Below are 21,075 nucleotides of genomic sequence, written 5' to 3'. Positions count from 1 at the left end.
CAACAGCCGAGACGTTCACATCGTCCATGCGCGCGCGCCGTCTCCCGATCGTTGAATATAATCCTCCACTCAACCAGCCACTGAGTCCTCAGCATCAGTACGCTGTTAACAGCCGAGACGCTAACATTGTCTGTGCGCGCGCGCGATCTTCCGATCAGCGAATAGAATCCTTCACTGAACCAGCCACTGAGTCCCTCAGCATCAGTACGTTGCTAGGAGCCAAAACGCTAACATCGTGTGCGTGCGCGATTCCTCGATCGCCGAATATAATCCGCCAGTCAAGCAACCACTGAGTCCCTCAGGATCAGTACGCTGCTAACAGCCGAGACGCTAATATCTTGTGCGCGCGCGCACGCTCTCTCGATCACCGAATATAATTCACTTAACCAGCCACTGAGTCGTTTAGCCTCAGTACGCTGCCGATAGCCGAGACGTTAACACCGTGTGCGCGCGCGCGCGGTCTCTCGATCAGCGAATATAATCCACTCGACTAGCCACTGAGCCGTCCCTTAGCCTCAGTGCACTGCCGACCGTCGAGATGTAAATATTGTGTGTGCGTGCGCGTTCTCTCGTTTACTGAATATATTATTTCGAGTTGTTTTAACGCACTCTATTCGCAATTGTTGATGGACTCTCGTGGGGTAAATCACTTGTGGTGTCAATAACTGAATATGAACGATCGTGTGGTATTAAATTGAGGCGTCAGGAGCGATTATTTTTCCGCGCATCGAGGGAGCATTTCGTGAACTCGTTTGGTGGGTTAGTTTCGGGAGACGACCCGTGTAGGGAGGTTACGGAGGCGAGGTAGTCAGTGAGTGAGGAAAAAAAACACCTCAAGGACAGAGGGGGCACTGCAAAATCTCGCGCCTCAACTTCTTTGTTCTTATCGTAAACAGTAAAAACTAAAAGGGACAGCGGGACTTTCGAGGTTTTCGCCTTCTCTGTAGATTTTTCACAGTGGGGAGTTTCAACTCGGTTTACTCAACGTGTCTCAATTACTCCCCTTTTTGGAGTGACTAGTGAAGTGGTGGAAAAGCGGGAGATGTTAACAACCATAAAAGAGATAAATTAAACATTTGTGATTGAACGATATTTTTTTTTTTATTTGTAATCGTGCTGAGGAGCCTTGGATATCACGTTTTCTTTCTGGTGAGTGATGAAATATATATATCAGTATATATCGTAGTAATTGTGATGAAAATAGAATTAGTTGAGGAGGTAGGATATTAAGACACGTCGATGGGGATTTTTCCGAACGATAGGGGAGAATCGAGGAGGCCATTGTGGGATCTTTTGTTCTCGCAGTTGTGATCATAATGGTGGAATTTGGCGTGTTATGAAAACTTGAATTATTTGAAGAGAGGGTGGGGCTCAATGCAAACTTGAGCTTTTTTCATGTTCATAAGTCGATTGAAAGGACATTGATTTGGAAAAGAATTACGCTCTTCTTGAAATGATAAATTATTCCATTTTACTTGAAATTTACTGAAGCGCTGATGTTGCTGAAAAAAAATGAATGTCCATGCGCATCACTCATCTGCACTGGAGAAAGAAAAAGAGAGTCTTATTTGTGGATTGATATGGGAAGAAAAATTATTGCTAGTTACGGTTAAACATTGACATTGGAAATTAAAAGGAGATTTAATATTGAAGTGAAGTTTAGTCAGTACGGTAAAAATTGATACGCAGCTGGTAGGCAAATCCCCGAAGATTTCAAAGTGTTGGGGATTGAAAGGGACTGTATGTGCATTCGCACACTGATCAATGGAGGATGATTGCATTGCCCATTGTCGATGGTAAATAGAGGGTCATTTAGACAAGACAGAATTTTAAATCGTTTGAAAGGGGTTTAGAATAGGGTCGATTTATTTATTTCGTGCATGAACTGATAGAGAATTAATGTAGTGAATTTTATGAAATCAATTGAATGTAATAATTGATTTCTATAGTAAGATCGGTAAATTTCTATCTGTCAGGATACACTCGCAGCATTAAAAATTCAATTTGTTGCGGCTCTCAAGGGGATAAAAAATTCATGGACGATCCCATCTTGAATTGAATTGAATTTCCCAATATTGAAAATTCTAATGCCGTTATTCCTCTTATTTCTAGAGTTTTTGAATGATATAAGGGATTCAATGGAATATATTGATTGGGATATGTGCGTTTGTAAATTCATCAATGGAGGATGATTGCCTTGTCCATTGTCCCCAGTAAATCGCGAATAATTCAGACAATACAAAATTATAAATTGCATAAAGAGTTTGAGAATCAAGCAAGTGTGTACGATAATTATTAATTGGAATTCGAATTCAAGGGATCGTAATATTCACTGTGGGAAATGAATTTAACCAATGGTCGTGTAGAATTGTCCCTCGAATTTCAAGTTTTACATAGTAATGCATTTAATGAGTTTAAACATATCTTTGGAAAGTTAATAAATGGATAATAATTTATTTCTCCATTGGCGCTATCGGATAGCCGACAAATTAGTCAAATCAGAATTATAAATCGATCTGTTTGAAAATAAAATGGCAGTGGCAGTTGATTTTTTACTCGCGCTGTCAGAAATTCTGAAGGATTAGGCAACTATTCCGAAACTATTTTCGCTCTCAATTCTCATTCCATCCAATTGAACGTACGATTTAATTTTGACTTAAAAGTTGGAGTCACTTTTCCCCAAATTTATTGAACTAAAAAGTAGTAGATTATTTCCTTAAAAGATTGATTTTATTTTGTCGATATTTTTAGCCGAATGAACAATTCACTGAAGTCTTTATAAATTCCAAATTCACGGAGAATTGTAACTTATAGTTTAAGCAGCTTAATCGTGCAAAGTGCTCGAATTAAATGCATGTTATGGAAATTGATGAACGAATGATAATTAACCTACTCATTGTCGCTAGAAAATAACCGACAATTTATGAAACAAAGTTGTAAATGGTCAGGTAATAGGAGAAAAGTCATGAGGATTATCGATGGTGGTATCTATGAAATCTGAGGGTCGATAGTTTCGCGATCAAATCGATTCGCCAGGCGTGACGAAAGTCGGCCTTGCCAACGAGAGGATACTTATTCCGTACAAATGTCCTATTGGCTAGTGTTGAGGTACTCTTTGAGGCTTTTCACTCCTGTCGCATCGTTGCGTCAGGTCTTCAAGCATGATCAATAAAATTACCGGTGTCCCTGGAAGGACGAGGTCGCGGATGTTGCTTTTTCAATTAGTTTCTTTTTATGCATCGAGGACTAATTGCGTAATGACTCGGGCTAGTCCTGGGTATTTGAGTGAGCCACGTGATGTGTGTGAAGGTATTGTAGAACTTTCACGTTACTTGATTTGTTATTTCTATTCGAGGGAAAATATTGTGGCATAATTAGCTCAGTCGAGACTTCATGCGAGAATTGTTTTATGAGAATAGTTTGTGGGGGGTCTCTGGGTGATGCGATATACAAATTAGTTAACAATTAATAATGGGATGTCTCGGTGGTATGATATTTTTCGGTGGGTTTGAGGATTATGTAAATTGGGGCAATTAACGTAATGAGCTGGTCAGGATTTTGAAACTTTGAGGAAGATTCATGCAGAGAGATGGGTTACTTTGTTACATTTAATTTAACTTTATTTTTTCTAATGAATAGATAGTCGTTTTTATTTGTTGATTTCGTCTAATTAAAACGATTTGGTTAATTTGAATGTATGAGAATATTTGAGTTGAAATGAAAAAATTCTATGGAATTTCTCATATTCATTTCCGAGATAAATATAGTATCATTAGTTTATGCAGGTCATTGTGTTTTATAAGAACAGTTGATGAGGGATTCTATTCTTTGATTTGATCTTGCGATTGCATGATAATTAATCACAGGATGTGCCAGTGTTATGAAATTTTTTTCGGTGAGTTAAAATATTATGTAAAGTAGGGAAATGTTTCGAAATACTGATGAAGATACAGGTGAAGTATATTAAGTCATTCGCGTTTTAAATTTGGGTAAAAAATATCAACCGTAAACCCAATGTTTTTTATAAAACTACGAAAAAATGAATGCCACGGTTTAATCTGAAATTTGGGGCACAACGGGGCGCTTAATTCTTTCAAAAGTCACACAGTCGTCTCATCACTGATTAGAGACTTTCAAATTTTGTCACAGTCACTCTGAAGAATTTTAATATTTCTCACTCCGAAATGATTTTATCTTGTTTCAAAAATAAAATATTGAAGTACGTACACAGCTTCAAATTCAACTCTTGACACCAATTGAACTGCACGTGGGTATGAAAATAAATGGGTTTCATTAAATTGGAACGGGGCGATAGAAATTAATACATGTAGACTTGTCAAAATAAGTGAAACTTGTGAATATACGGTAGAATGCAGACCAAGGAGAAATTAGACATTCACAACTATATCCTTTTCTTCGAGTAAGAGAAAATTATCATATTTTTAATTTGAAAAATCCTCAATTTTCATCAGTGGATAGTTTCTGACGAAGAAAAATATTTTGATATTCAACATCATGTGACAAATTTCAATAGAATGAAAAATCAAACTTTTCTTTCTTTGTCAACCCCATCGGCCAGGATGAACCGAAAAATCTTGACCCTGTTCCCTTGATTATTGAGTTGTTTGTGTGAAAATTGGAGGCTAGAACGAATCAGCGTCTCCGTTGGTCGACAAACTTCTATTCAATGAAATGAACAGAGGGTTTGTGTTTAGCATGATACAGCGGTTATGTCGAGAATGAGATGTGAGAAATTAAGGAGATGGTGAGGTAGCACACTAATACGCCGGAGTCACACCGGGTTAGTGACTGTATTTGAGGGCAAAAACACGAGAACTCGAGCGTAAATCCAGGATGTGGATGACGTCGAGCACGGAGTCATCCAAGGTAGTCGTCCTCTACTTCCACGATTATTTTTCAGTTGTTTTCATGTCTCTAGGAGGGCTATCTTCATGTTTAATCGAGATACGAGCACTTGAAAAACCACTGGGTATGCGCCTAGAGAAGAGAAGGAAATAACGCTTTGCACTTTAATTTTCTTTTTCGTTGAATAATACTTTCGTTGGAAATTTCTAGTCAGTTTGGTCGTTTAATTTTCTTTCAATTTGGTGGTTAGAATTTAAGTCTTTTTGGAGGATGCGGTAGAAAAGTTCAAGTTCAAACATCGTAACAAATGGAAATTACTTCGATTTTCGAGAAGCCCTCATTAGAAATTTCTGATGAAGAGAGTTTCTGAGAGTCATTCGAAATCGAACGAGGCTAATAGGAAAGAGGAACATACTCCTCTACTCGTAATTTCACCTACGCTCTGCTGTCGAGTCTGAAAAAAAAAAAGGAGAGGATGAGTTTTGAGGTGATGCCAGTGAGAATGAGGTGCGCGTTTACGAGTATTTCCAATTGGGTATGAGAACCGGTAGGAGGTATTATTGGCTAAATATGGTATTGAACATCTGTAGCATCACCACAGGGGACAATTGTCGGTTGTTATCTTCTTCAAATATTTCTTCCACCGAAAAATTTATCTATTTTCTTATCTCATCCGATAGTTGAGGGGGTGATGGAACGAGAATTCCCATGTTTCCGGATTGTAGGAGGAAATTGGAGAAATATTCGATTACTTTCCATTTATTTGACGTCGTATTTATCTAACTCGGGAGATAATAATTAACGCGATAAAATAATTCACGGAAATATCATCATTTCCAGTGTGAATTTTTTTTTACGTAAATAGAAGTATGTGATTAGTTCTAGTTGGTGGAACTGTTAATTTCTAAATCCATGACCCAAAGCCGTGGAATAAGAAACACTTTCATTGTCGAGTATGAGGGGGAGAGGAGAAATTACCCGGTGATTTGAGAAAAAAATGCGAAAAATTAGCACGAATAATCCATTTTTTTCTTCACGCATTTAGACGCGTGGGAGGAAGAGCACTCGAGTATGTAATTACAAATGGCATCCGCTTTATCATAACTGGTTGTATGGCGATTTTATGGAGAATAGAATTTTCAGTTACATTAATGTGGAGTTCGGCTATTAATTAACGTCGTGATAGGGATCAGGTGTTTGTTAACAAAATGCCTTTGAATATTCTGTAGAAATTGCCTTTCGTTTGACACATTTTTACTGAATTTCGTTCTACACCATTCGCGAGATTAAATTTTTAAAAATAATAAATAATATTGTGCAATATTACCTTCTCGACTGATTACTCAGCCAAATAATAACAAAAGAGAATGAATTTTAGCTTGAAAATTTAATAATAATCATGTAGTTGGGCACGATGTGCCAATTTTGTGGCTTTGAAAGTTCTTCAATTAAAAAATGAGCGTGAGTACCAGTTAAAAACCGAGTCATGAGGAAATTCAAGACAGAGGGGGAGAGGTTTTGTAGATTGAAAAGAGGAAAAAACCGATCCAAATAGTTGAAGCGTTTGCACACAACACACGTGCCAATCCAAGTTGTAACATACATACACGCAGGGGTTTCACCTCAGAGATGAATCACGTATTTCATTATATACCTAACGTCGCTTGTTACCGAGCCAATGTGATACCAGTTCTTCGGGAATCTTAATGCTGAATCTTGCGCAAAAGTAGAGCGAATTTGTACCTCCCACTTTCAAGCATCAACGAAAAATAAGAGAATAGTAATCTAATAATCTCGAAATGCTCACGGCAAATGTAAAAATTATTTTGTGTTCAGTGGGTGAGTCGGTCTCATCAATTGGAATTTCTAATTACAAATTTGAGAATCGAAATCGAGGATGGGAGTCTAACGGAGGGCCCCTGGGCAACGAATAATCTTCCGAAGACGATCGTCCACGCCTACCTGGTCACTCTCAATTGGCCCACATCTCCGAATTCATTGATCTTTCTTGCGATAATAACATGAAACAAAAAATGACAAACAGTATTTTCATTCTGCAAAACACGGGGAGAACGGTATTTAAGATTGATAATCTCAAAATGAGATTTTTTCCTTTGTCTCTAATGACTATGGGCAGTGTTAGATACACATAGAGATAAAAATTTAAATTTCGCTGGTAAGCGGTTACACGAAGAGATATTATTGATGAAAATTGCGGTGCTTAAGTTCGCGCACCGATTACAGAAATTATTTCTGTCAAATAAATTCTATCTATTCAACCTCACAGTTCCAAACGATCAACAATTAATCCCAATTTCTCCGTACGTTTGAGGCCGCCCTAACAATTCCACTTATATCATACCTCTCATCATTGTCCCTCGACCCAAGACTCGGGTTAAAAAAAGTGAAACTCCACCGAATTCTTACACGTGCACCGCCCAAAAGGCAAACACTTCCGTTAACTCTATAAACCCAAAACAGACCGATTTTTTTCCCAAATTATCGTTAAAACTCCCCATTGGCTCTCAATCTCCGGTTAATCAACACAACCGTTGGTGCTCGTGCACCGATTAATGAACATAAGTCCCCTCCAATGTTACAAGCTCCACCATGAAAGGAAAATAGAAATAATAATCTGACACAATTAACCCACCGGTGCATTAATGATAATTATTCGTTATCCATTTTCATATTTACCACGATGAAAACAATCATTGTTGTCGCACTGGACTTTCTACACGTATTTACTTTCATTCTTTTCCTGAGTAATCTTTCATCTTGAGGCCCCCATGCATCTTCCTTATACGTACCAAGTTGCCTTTTTTTTATTAACATTCAACCTCTTTTAACTTTGAAAAGCGAGAGTGAACACGCATCACGCGCCATGGAAAAACCATCAGAGGCCTGCTGTCTAATCAGTGGCTAATTTATCTGTTTACTATAATTCTGTCCTCCTCCCCCCTCGATTATTAAACCAAAAAAGAACTAAAAAAAAAATCTGATAGTGAAAGAAATTTAAGAAAAAAAAATCAACGCGAGAGTTTCACATCGATCGGATGCATCTGAATGCATCGACCAGTAATATTAAATATTTACCGTGTAATTAATCTCGACGAAGAGAGGCATCTGAATATCGAACTTCATTACACCGCGTGGGGGAGAGTGAGAAGGGGCGCTGGGGGGGGGGAATTATGAAAATATGATAAAGCAAAAATTGTCGAACGAAATAAGGCGGCAATCGTGATGCTGTGTGGCGCTGGTATCGTGAAAGCTCTTCGTCGACATTAATAACCTCGTAGGAATCCCCTCTTCCTGGCCTCACCATCCCCGAGATGGCATGATATAAATTACACGCGACCTGGGGTCCCGTGAGCCGCGCCGTCGCAATTATTTTCATTCACAATGGCGGCGCCTTACTCTCTGCACCACCAACGGACCCCCGACGCTTGTTTTTTCTTTTTTTTTTCTTCACTCTTTTTTCACCTTCTTACTTTTTCCTTTGTGCAATGCACTCTCCTTGATGCATACATGAGGCCCCAACGTCACCAACATTTCGAAATCATATTTCAGAGGTGAAAAAAAAGTAAGAGTCCGGCGGTCTTTTTCGTGTGTTCTTGATTAAATTCACGGGGGATTACGTAAAGGTAGGAGGGATTTGGGGATTATGGGTTTCACTTTTTATTTGGATATTACTGGCAATTGTTGTACGGGAGATGAAGAGATAGGAATTTTCGAGGATGGGGGACGAGAAAAAAATGAATGTCTTTGTCTGACATTTTTTTGCTGTATTAAAAAATTTTGAACTGCATTATTGGTCTTATCATCATGGAAACATTAGCGATAATTACAAATTCATTTCATTTTGGTTCTCGATATGCAGAGAATTCTCTTCTTACATTGAAAGATAATTTTTTTTGTGGCGTAGTCGTGCGTTAATAAGGGTTGAATAGGATTGCGATAAAATTATTATCTTTATACTCTCTCCTGTTTATGAATCCCTCAGGGTTAATCTCGTTATGGACCGATATCTCATTCAACCCCTCTCTCAACCAGTCCCAATGACCCAAGAGCCTTCTTTATTATCTCCCCGAGCTTCCGGTGGGAACGACAGAAACTGAAACCATATACTTAATTACAGCCAAGTTAATTGTGTACATTGTACGCTGAGAATAATTAAACTTTTACTGTACAAGTCTCCCTCACTAACGAAACAGTTAATTATCTCGGATGATTGTTAATGAATAGAAAAAAAAATCACCGTGGTTTGCCCATTATCCCCGGGTGGATGCAGATATTTCATGAAAAATGCCGTTTTTTAAACGTAAACTTCGGGTATTCCACTTTTTGAATGACGACAGTAGAGGAGACACTCGGGATACGCATTCGTGAAAGCGAATCAGCTGATGTAATTCATACTTCTCGCTTGCACGCGACACAGGATATCCTTGAAGCCTCCTAACGGGTACCCCCGCAATACCACATCTCTCTCGTCTCCTCCCGTCCTCGCCAGGAATTTCAATAACATTTTCCCACACGCAGGTAATGCTCAAGAGCCTGGATACACCCGTATTGGTCATCCACTCCCATTCACCTTTTATCAGTCTGTGTATTCCATCATTGTTATCCATTGGCGATAAATTTTATTCAACAAATGATGAATAATTTTGAAGACAGTGGGAAAAAAAATTATTGCAGTGGAGGATTGATAGTCTTGACATAACAGATGTGCTAAAAGCTTCGGCTTATTGCACTGCATATGACCCGGAGGAAAAAAAAATTCCATTCGAATTATTAACTGGGTTTTGGAAAACGTTTTCGAAGAAATTCTTCCAGTGAAATTTTACAGTTTTAATCAGATGAACGAGGAGAATTTTGGATGGACATGTCAAACTGTCAATTAATCGAAATCGCAGTTTAATTCAATTTTGAAAATCATCTTGTTATTCAAATTTCAATGCCAATCAGGGAATTCAATTGATAAGAAAAAATCATTTATCACGATTCGAATAAACCCATACATCAATTTCAGTTCTTATTTTTCCAACTCTTCTTTAGATCAGTGATGCAATCATCATCATACCGATTGCCTTCATTAAAATACCAAAATAAATATGTAGAAAAGGTCTCTTGATATTTTCTCCTGAAAAACCCCTCATTTCCGACATCAACAGAAAAAAAAAAAACAAAATGTCAAATTTGATTCATTCAATTCCCGCTGAGCAATTTCTACTCACACAATTAAGAAGCTAATTAAATAAAAAAAAAAGTACCATTCACTTTCATCGTAACAGTTCTTCGTCTGAACAGATTAATCATACGACAAACTAGTGATGATGGATGAAAGAAACTTCAATAAATGAAATTTGGCTCGATCGAGTGATTTTATTGAAATTCAACATTTTTCGAAGTTGAATCTGACATTTGTAATTGACTCTCTGAGGCATCTCTCACGATCCTAGATGGGCCGTTTCCTATGAAATATTAAATTCGGAGAAACTGGTCACGTTCTGTGATGCCGGCATGGTGAGCCAGAGGGTTTTGTAGGCATTATAGTTTTTCGAATGTAAATGTGTGGGCCCATGTGAGCGCGGGGGCACTAGGCGTATGCGACGTAGAAGCACATGCGATCGTGAGAATGCGATCCGCTTTTATGGGAAGCCATTACCTCTCGGTAGTCGGAAGAGCGAGGGGAGGTATGAGAAGGGGGGATATAACGTCGACGAGACAACCAGGACGGGAGTAACATATACACTCTTCCCCAGGTGATCCTGTGGCTCTGTCTCGCTACTGGTGAGGTAGCAAGAAAGTGGGCTTTGACCTTATATACAAAGAAAATTGTGAATACAACGCTTTGAATCATGAATAACCGTGTACATGGGGGCATAAAACATTTGCAACGAGAAAATCTAACTATGCTACTGCGACAATCATCTTTGCCATTAGAATAAATCACGGTGAAGTATCATTATTCAAAAATTGATGGAATTTCATTAGAATCGATGGAAATGTTGGTGGAAGTTGTATCGAAACTTTCAAGTATTTACGGGTAAGAGACGATAATGGATAGACTCGGAGAAATAGTTTATTTGAAGTAAATGAATGGATTTGCACATTTATTTTTCTTTGTTGCTCTGTTGGCGTGAATTTTTTGAATAATATTAATGAAGGTTTCTTTACTTGGTGTGCGAAATATGAAGAATACAACTGTTTAAGTCATGACCAACTGTGTGCATGGGGTATAAACCATTTGAAACGAGAGAATCTAACTGTACTACCACGACAATCATTTTTGTCATTAGAATAAATCACTGGGAAGTACGAGGAGAGAAATTGTTTATAAAATTATTCTAGGGTTTTCTAAAAATGGAGAGAATTGTCGCTACTCCATTTCTGTTCTTAAATTTAGTAAAAATGAATCGTCATATATTAACTTACCGTAGATATTGTTGAAATTTGTTATGAAATGTGTTTTCATCACTCCAATTTCTCCCCATTGTATTTATTTATTGAAGACAGACTCAATTATCCACTCGTTAATAAACACTTGCGCAATGATCCTTCAATCCACTTTTGTAACTTGACGATAGGACGAACCGAAGATAGTGAGAATAACCGTAAAGAAGGTAGCGTCTGGGGTTCAGTCTGGAGTTGCGTTGGATAACTATGGGCAATGATTGCGTAACTCCAGTAATTTGAGGAAAAATTATCATTGCCTTGCGGGAGTGTTCGAACAATGCTTCTTTAAAACACACAAAACCATTTCATAATGTCTTTTCCAGTTCGTTCAGAGTCCACAGCTGATGGACTATCAGTCCCATATTCATATGCAGATTATTTCGAAGAATAAATATTGACCTAGAGTTATTGCGCGAATCATTGCGATAGTTGGGATAAAAATATCGTGAAATAATCGGCAATATTTACTGTACGAAAGGTAATCGCGGAGTAAAATAAAATTCAATGAAAGAATACCTGTTTGTGCCACATATTTTATGACTTAGGCGGTAAAAAAAATACATCTATGGTCGCTAAAATTATTCTCTTCAACAGTACACAGTAAAATAACAGTAAAATTTCTTCATTACAATGATTTAAAAAAATTATATGCTAAGTGATCATTCCTGAGCTATTGCTTATTTATTGGCGAAAGGTTATGAAGTTATTTTCGACAAATTTATATCTTCATAAAAATGTAGTTATCCATCAAATCGATAATAAATTATCCGGAACAATTATTCAATTTTTCTAATGCTCTCTAACAGTTCAATCAAACATACCGATTTTACCTCCCACCCTGGTGCGATTCACTCGAAACTAGCACACCGACGTAGTCGCGATAAATTGACGATTAAACTACGGGTTATGACCTCTGATTAGTTAGCAACTAGGCCTCAGAGCTACTGCGACGATAGTAGACGAAGTGAGCGAGACATCCTTCCGGGAAGCTGCAGCATGCCCAACTTCTTGCCACCATTGACCTTCCCCACGCCCTCAGCTCGTTTCTAAATAAATTTTTGTTCAATCCTTCCTCGTCGCTTTGTCCTTAATTCAATGCATCTAAACAGGATCACACCAATTAGTTTTTGTCGATTTTTCTTCAGGGGGAAAATCTACACGAGGAGAAATCGAGGTTTTTATTGACTAGAGAGTTTTTTATGCGAAAATTTCACAATGAAGACTCTTCTTGTCAACACTATTTTTACAGATTTTAATTATTGATATACCATTCGGTTTAATTTTGTGCAAATTGATTCGGACTGATAGGATTTCAGACAAACTAAGATAATGTAATTTCCTGTGGAAAGTACTATTCTTCTTTGTGACGGACGTGGACAGACTTCAATCGATAATTTTTTATAATTATCATCATTATCTTGGGAGGACATCCCAAGTGTTCATTTTACCTTCAGATCTGAGTTACAATTTTTCCACTACTTCTTTCTCCACGCCCTCGTTTTTTCCCGGTCACGCAATGGCAGTGACATTTAAAATGATTTTCTGATAATCATGTCGATGATTATTGATTGTAAAAAAAAAAATCAATAATCGCCGCAGGAGTTCGGGCGGATGCGTATCACACGCTCTCATTCTCCTAAACCCCGACGTTTCAATAAACCGATACGATGGTAATAACGTGCATCAGTAATAGTAATTCCGAGTTGTTCTTGGGATTGAATTCCAATTGATAACACAAAATCATCGGTACAATTATTACATCGTATCCTGCAGGGGCAATTGGGTCGTGTCACGATCCTCTTCTGCGAGTGAGCAACAACACGATGCGATGTGTATCGTTCCGCTGACGAGAAGAATAAAAATGACAGTGAATATAGAAAAAAAAAGGGCTTTGTGGATAAAGGACTCTGTCGATACCGTCACGATTTATTCGTTTATCGATGTGAATCGATGTCACGGGAGCGTGGGGCACTTCCCTCATTCGTGACAGTTTGAAAATGATAATATCCATCGGTGTGGATCGGGGACTTGCGAATCAGGAAACTCGTTTTGTGCGTCTTCCTTCATTTTTTCTAACGGAATTTTTAAGTTTACGGGAAAATGATGGAATTGTGGAAATAGACATGTGAGTTATTTGCATAGGTGTGAACAGTTATCCATTTGTTGAGGATGTGATAAAAATAGAATACCACTGGGAAGCTTTTTTATGAAAGATTCGTGGAAAAATGGCATTAACACTCATTCAACGCGGGAAATGAGGGAAATAGATAACATGAGATTAGTTTTGTGGGACTTACGTGGTAAGAGGAATGCGGAATGAGACATAAAAGTTCCTTCACAAATAATGACGATTTGTTATTATTGAGCAGTAAATTTTCTCTCCAGTGATCATTTTCGAAATTTCCAGATTAATTTGGTTTCCGAAAGATGTTAAAAATTGGATAATTTATCGGGAAATGAACTTGGAAAATTTAATGATATATTTCGTGGAATTTTCACTTCCCTGGAATAATTGCAGCTAAAAAATTTTGTTTTATAAGTGTTTGCAAAAATACAATTACAAACGTAGAATCAAAATAGCTCGGAGGGACCAATAAATGTATTCCATTGAGGAAAATACTCGGAATGCTTCTATTTTTTTCTCTCCCATCACAAGGCTATCGTAGATCGCACCAAGAGGCCCCTTGAATGCCCCAGGTGCAACATGTGATCCCACCTCAGAATTCCGAACCTATCCTAACGATCAAAATGCAGGTAGAAGTCTACAGTTGAGTCCGACCTTAACTATAAGGTCGGATAACTGCAGCCTCTCCAGATACTGCCCATAGGGCCCCATAGAAGCGTTGAGAACACCCATAAAAGACGCAATTCTTCCGGACCTCTGATATTACATCAATGAGGAACTTTGCAATGTGAGAAAATGGATTTCTTACTGATTTACGATTCAGAGGATCTCCTTCACAATCTCCATCAGAATTATTAATCTACCTGAACCTGACGATGAGCCTCTCCAGTAGATTAATAAGGGCTCATTAATTAGAATGGTAATCAGAATTATTGGGAGTGGTTTGTCTTCAAGAAGGAGCTTTTCTTATGAATTTTGAAAAAGACGATTAAATGGAGGCGATTCAAGGCCTTTCCAGGCTGGAATTCAAACCCGGATTGCCTCCGGTTGGGGTTGATGTAATGGGTTAGTCGGTGGAGCCCGAAGCGAAGCACTGTTGCCACCCAAGAGTCGCACACGAACTAAGAACCAGCGGTAAGAACCTGAATTCCAAAGGTTCTCAACTCAAAAAGCACCGAACAAATACGTATCTCAGTAGAGTTGTCTCTTACCAGTGAACTTCTTCATTCAAGGGATAGGACTAAATCCTTTTACGGAGGTATCGTCAAGCTGTGTGGCTTTTGCGTAATCCTTGAGAGTAACGAGGGCGTTGGACGACTCACCATTTTTGGATTACTTTGGAGTGATAAATATGTACGGATACACGAGGGTGATAATTATTGTAAGAGTTGTTTACTTGGTTATAGTCTGGCTCGATTGCGAGAGTTTTTCACCTTTGGAGTTGAAGTTATTTGTGGAGCTGCGGGAGGGGGGGGGGGGAGAAGTATTGGATACGGTTGGAGAATGCAAGCATTTGAACTGATGGGGATCAATTGTTTTCTAGTTTGATAGTTTATGACTCGGTGATGATGATGTAGTTCGGGCTATTATTTGTTGTGTAGTAAGAGGCTGTGCTCCAGTTTTAAAGATTTTGATAATCGCTCACTTGACAGTAGATTGATACTAGTCTTTTCTTAGATATGGGTTAATTATCCATCGTCAGGGTAATAAATTTCGTCTGGGGACCGTTATAGGTGGAAGGAGATAGTACAACAGCCCACACGGAGAGAAATTTTTGGGTAAAAGTGCTGTTTCAGTGGGTGAACGTGTTCTTAGACTCTTTCTTTTGAATTTGGGAGGATGACAAACATCAATGTCATATGATTAAGCTGATAATCAGTTCGTTGTGGTTTTTAGTGTGTCGAGGTGATTGACGAGTTGACTCCTTTCTTCCAATAACTTAATTTCGTACTGATAATTGAAGTTAAAATCAGTCAAGTAAATTTGCATCTTCCTAATGTGCTCTTCCAATCACATTGATAGGCAGAAAATTGGCGATCAGGTGGCTACTGCCTGTTTCCCTGCACTTTCCTTCCTGGCATTTAGGCACGTGTCTGGTGGTGGCTATGGAGCCACAGGAGGAGACAGTCGTACCTTCAAATGATGTAGTGGCCATTGATGGAGGGAGTGACAGAGGGGTCGCGTGTCCGTCTCGACAGATAGAAAGTTTTCGTTTTGCTTCCCCTCTTAGACCAGTTTGCTCTTGTAATCCATCCATTGGACAATGCTGTCACGACGCCTGGACACAATGTCTACGCCTGAAAAGATTCCAAGCCCGAGTTAACTTGAGCCTTGTACACTTAATGGGTACACTCTAATTGCAAGAAACTCACAGCAGATAGTTGTGGATCATTTATACTTATTCGGGCGGCTTTTCTCCTGCAACTTATTATCGGTGATGCACTTGTAATTATGGAAAAGAGAATTTTTAAGTGGTGAGAGAAGATGGGATGGACTGGTAACTGGGACAGGAGGTGGTGTCAATCAATCACGTCTATCACTTGGGTGAATTTCATGATAAATCCAAATGAAAATGGATTTGTTCATTGAGAAAATAGAAATGCTCTGGTTTCTTTCGTAAACCTGAATGCAGATACGTGAAAAACGAATTTGGTATTAACGTAATTTTCGAGATATTAATTACTTTTCCTGTTTTTGTTATATTTATGGGTAATAGGAAATCGTTGGTTGTGACAAAGTAGATTTTTGTAGGCGGAAGACAATCGAAATAACGATTTTTGAAAGTGGAATGGAATTTCCAGGAAATTAAAATAACAATGTTCAAGGTACTTTCAAGGACTTTCACGAAATTCACTCGTCGTTCCTCTTCCTGTCTCCTGTCGGTTTCGTGTCCATGGCTGTACATAACCCTGACGAAGCAACGGATAATTGCCAGTACGTTGGCACGAGTATTGTTGGAAAATTAGCCAGAGCCATCATTCGGGTGCTATTTAATTGTTATTTAATTAGGCATTGTTAGACTTCTGGCTTCTTCAGATGTGAAAGATTAGTTTTATATACTGTGGCATCGGGCTGTTTTTTTCTCCTTCCTCTTCTTTAACCTACGACACGTGGAGAGATCGATATCGCACTTGACACTATCTCGGTGAGCGAATCGATCATCCGTGGATCTCGCGGCCCCGCGGGAAACTAAATCCCCCGTGTGAATATCTTTTGTGCCCACGCGCAACAACACTGGGTAAACTACTCTCATCGTCGTTTCATTATCACGATCTCTCTTCGGTTAAATGCATTATCTTGTTGCTCACCTCTGGCGGATGAGGGATCATTGTCAGAGGAGAGAGGGGAAATTGAAAGTGTTACCGCTGTTGTCGACAGTTCGAGGTGATTGGAGTGATGTTTACTAGTCTGTACTAATTACGAGATTCGATTTTGGTGGCGAACACTGTCTACAGCGTTGAAATGACGTTTTACTCCAGAATATTCAGTGAACAGATACGCGAGAAGAATTTTTTGATAACAATTGGACCTCTAGAGGGCGAAACGTGAGACGAAATGTTAATCAATCACTTTTTAGGTCGTTTTGTTGGAACAATTAGACTTAAGAGACTAATTTTTGAGATAAAATTAACCTTCGTCCCTCGTGTCACTCACTGGACGTGTAAAAATTACCTAAAATTTATCTCCGTATTTAATTCATATTTTAGAAATAAATTTATCACGATAAATCATGTTAAACTTCAGTCAGAAACTTGAGAGGGGACTCCTGATGGTTTCATAGTTCTGATGCTTGATAAAATGAGAAAATGATATTATACACTGAGTCATTAGATAATACCCCGAAAATTTATCAGCCCACCGACCCTTTAAATATCTCCCTTACCCACTGAATCTCACGAAAACTCCGTCTCTCTTTCCATTCCCACCGAAGACAACGGACGAAGAGAAAATGGCCCCTCTAGAAATCAAGTGTAATTACGGCTGCCCTCACATCCACGCGTTGTCAACCGCTTGACGATTAATAAACTTCGCGCATTGACATTGAAAACATATGTACAATTAATTCAATGAATCGAGATCATTCATCGGTGTGACATGTCTCTCGAAGTTGCTAAACGAGCGGCACCTGGACAATTTTTTTGTAAAAAATAAAAGGAAAAAATAGTAATTATTACCAACAACATTTCACGTGATGCATAACTCACACGTGGAGGGAGAGACCATGGCGATCTCTCTCTTCGTGACACGTATTGCCGACACCCAATGATACATTGATCCAGTTGACATTGAGTCAATTAACAATAAATAAGATCGTGGAATCAACGAGAGTGGCACTGGGGGCCGATCGAGACAAACGTGAAGAAACTTTCATCATAAAAATGGGGATGAATGGACAATTTATGGATCATTTGCCATTTCCGGTGAACAGATATCCCGAGGAGAGTTAAATCTAGGATGACGACTTGTATTCCATCTGTATATTTCTCTATTAATTGAGATAGTCTGTCTCAGTGGGGCTCAGTGGGGGGGATGAAGGGGGGGAGGGCACCAGTTGTATCTTTATACCTGCAACTTTGTTAAATCAACATCACAAAACGGATGAGAAAATAGTTTGTACTTTCTCCTTCGCGTGTAACAAGTCCTTCCCGATGGGGAATCCTCTCGTTACTCCGCGTGACAACCGACGACCTTTGCGTTTACCGTCCGCGACCTAGAAAATGCCCCCATGCGCCTACTCGATCGAAGATACATCAGAATTTAAAACATCCGTTTTGTTTTGTTTGGCCACTTGGAAAGATTTTGAGATATTCTCTTCAGCCAATCACCAATTTACTGGTCTAGCCGATGTCGGATTGGCTAGATCTGAAAAATTTTTGTTGAAACTTCCGGCAAGGATCTTGAAAATTGCAAGTAACTGTATTATTGATCGATCGTAATTTTATGGGGAAAGCCGTGGGAACTGTTAATTTTAGTTTGATTATTCTGGGAATATTGATGGACCATTCAGGGAATTTGTTCGTTGTATTGGAAATCCTTTTTGGAGGCATTAGAGGAATTAATTTCATCACGCGCATCTCAATCGATTGGCGGTGAATTGGCGTTCGAGTTTTTTTTTAAGGATTTTTGGAATTTACGATTTCACTGGGTAGTGACCACAAGGAAGACCCTGGAATTGGGTTTTTTGTTGGTGAGTCTGGTTTTGGGGGTTCGAGCGTGACGAAATTTTTTTTGTCGGTTTGATGTGAAATTATGGGGTCAGCAGGACAATGTCGAGGTCTCAGACTGTTGGAAGAGGTAGTCAGACCTAGGGGAATGATTTTAACACATCCGGCATACGTTCTTCCGGAGATATCCTTCACCATTTATTTATTTATATATGTATATATATATTTTTTTTTTAACTCGTGAAATTTCTCCGCCTCATTTCTCCGTAAACCCTAAAAACTCGTGATTTTAAGCTGCCCCTTACAACCGACCAATTGGACAAATTCCGAAATATAATTTATCAACGAAAATATTGGAAAGTTTCGAAACGAAACGTTTACAGCCCCAATCATCACCAAAATCTTTCGCATATACTTTGTTTTATAGCAGTCCAGTAGCTGTTACGCAAAGATTCTTTTTAAAAAAGTTGGCATAATACCAGTGGATTACACCAGTATCCCCTCAGCCCATCGGGATGAACACTCGGATTCGAAGGCGTTGAAAGAAACCCATGTGCACTTGGATCGTCCAGTCACGAGCCTCCGATCTTTATGTACCCACCGGGCAATTTAATCCCTCCATAGCCCAGTGGACATGATGGAACGATCGTGAAAATTGCTCTTTCTTATTTTCCTTGCGGTATTACCGTTGAAAAATCACAAACAAATCACCCGCAAATCTCCACAATCACCATCACCAACTGTTTTTCCATTTTCTTCATGAGAATGTCGATTCAAACGAATACGAAAATCGTATAAATTTGATTACAAATTCTCCCTCACATGTTCTAGGCCCTCTATCGAAATTCAAATTATCTTCAGTCGCTCATCGCCAAGATCCATTCAAAGACTTTGATTCACTATTTGAAAATGACATTACGCTCTTGTGAATTGAATAAAACGTCGAATAGAAGTTCATGGAATATGCCAGAGTCAATCTCTATTCCAGACGAATAGATTAGGAACTTGAGAATATTCAAGTACTTTTTTTTCGGTGAAATACTTTTCTAGTTTTGCTCTCTAATGTAAATTCGATGGCTTCAATTCAGCAAAATTTTTCTACCATCGCACCATAATTTAGCGCATTAATATTTGGTTTTTCATGACTTTCAAACCATTCTCGTACGTTGAATTCTTTTTAATTTATCCATAAAGAATTTTTTACCCACCTGGTAGAAGGCAAAAGGCTTTTCGCCGTTGGGCACTTCACCCCTCTCGCTCACCGACATTATCCTACGATCGACCACACCCGAAGAGCCTACAGCACATGTGCATCACTCGAATATTTTTAACAAATTAAATTACTCCAGCCTTGATGATGCCCGATGATTTATCTCCCTTCATTCTCATTCATACTGATGCAAAAATACTCCCAGTGAAATCAACAAAAGAGAATGACGAAAGTTTAATAAACAAAATGACCGGCTGTGGGTGTTTTCACTCTGTACTGAGTGTTTGTAAAACAGTTGAAACGCGTGGACATGTTGCTTTATGGTGGGTGTGTATATGATGGCTATTGAGTTACGTGTAGGGTAGTGGCAACCGCAAGTGTCCGAGAAGTCAACTTGGCTAGAAATTAGAAAGAATTGCGGCACGCTAATCTCACACGATGGGCGTCAGAAGTGTGGGTACTGGATGAAAGAGAAATCGCAATGTTTATGAACGAAAATACAAAAGAGAGAGTTTTTTCATATTTTTTTAGAGAAAAAAGGGCGCGCGTGTGAAAGGAAAAATGAAAATTCATTTTAATAACCGAAAGCTCTCAACTTCCATTTTTTTAAATTTTACTTTAAGAACATTCGTTATGAAAAATGCATTCATTCAGAAGATAATGGGAACCGAAAAAATTCAGATAAATTTACTATTAATTTTTTTTCATTGTTGCCAATTAAATGTTATGCTCCTGAATGTTGATAATCAGGAGTGAATAGAATTCCATCCATTCGATGGAAGACAATAAAAAGGGAAATAAAATCGAAAGTAAAATTGGGAATGAATGTGAAGGGTAAAAATAATAAAAATCGAGACTCGTCGAGCTTCAACTATTATAAATAACCGATTAATCTAATTATAAAAAATGGCCGGAGAAGGTCGAATGAGAGGTATGGGTGAATTTTTAACTGAGTAAAGTGCTGGACTGCCGGAAGTACTCTCCAGTGCAGGAGAAAACCAACGGTGGGATTAACGGTTGCAAGATAATAGGGACGAGTCTCGCGATGCCTCTGCGTTATATTTGCTCGGGTGTTCTTCATAGTACTGGGGGAATCTTGTCGGTTTTACCTAGAACGGAGAAAGGCTTCCGGGGTTGGCCTTGAAGAAATGCCTGCTGACACAGGAAAATTGTGAGGACTAGTGTCGATAGAAGAGTTGAGTGAATTTTTGAATCTAAAATTTCAGTCAAGATAAAGATAAAAATTAATTGAC

The 21,075-nt window shown here is 38.7% G+C and overlaps 1 protein-coding gene across 2 annotated transcripts in view; it reads left to right on the top strand.

Annotated features, from left to right (window-relative positions):
• Positions 1-15: 15 nt before the first annotated feature.
• Positions 16-21,075, top strand: part of LOC135161589 (uncharacterized) — a 78,090-nt gene continuing 57,030 nt past the window's right edge. For both annotated transcript variants that reach the window (XM_064119293.1, XM_064119292.1), the window contains exon 1: positions 16-1,149. The gene's annotated coding sequence lies outside the window, so the exon portion shown is untranslated. The remainder of the gene's footprint in view (positions 1,150-21,075) is intronic.

This window comes from Diachasmimorpha longicaudata, chromosome 4 (assembly GCF_034640455.1).
Source record: "Diachasmimorpha longicaudata isolate KC_UGA_2023 chromosome 4, iyDiaLong2, whole genome shotgun sequence".
In the NCBI taxonomy this organism is placed as follows: Eukaryota; Metazoa; Arthropoda; class Insecta; order Hymenoptera; family Braconidae; genus Diachasmimorpha; species Diachasmimorpha longicaudata.
The sequence above is the reverse complement of the archived record's forward strand: the minus strand, read 5'-3'. Positions and strand labels throughout refer to the sequence as shown.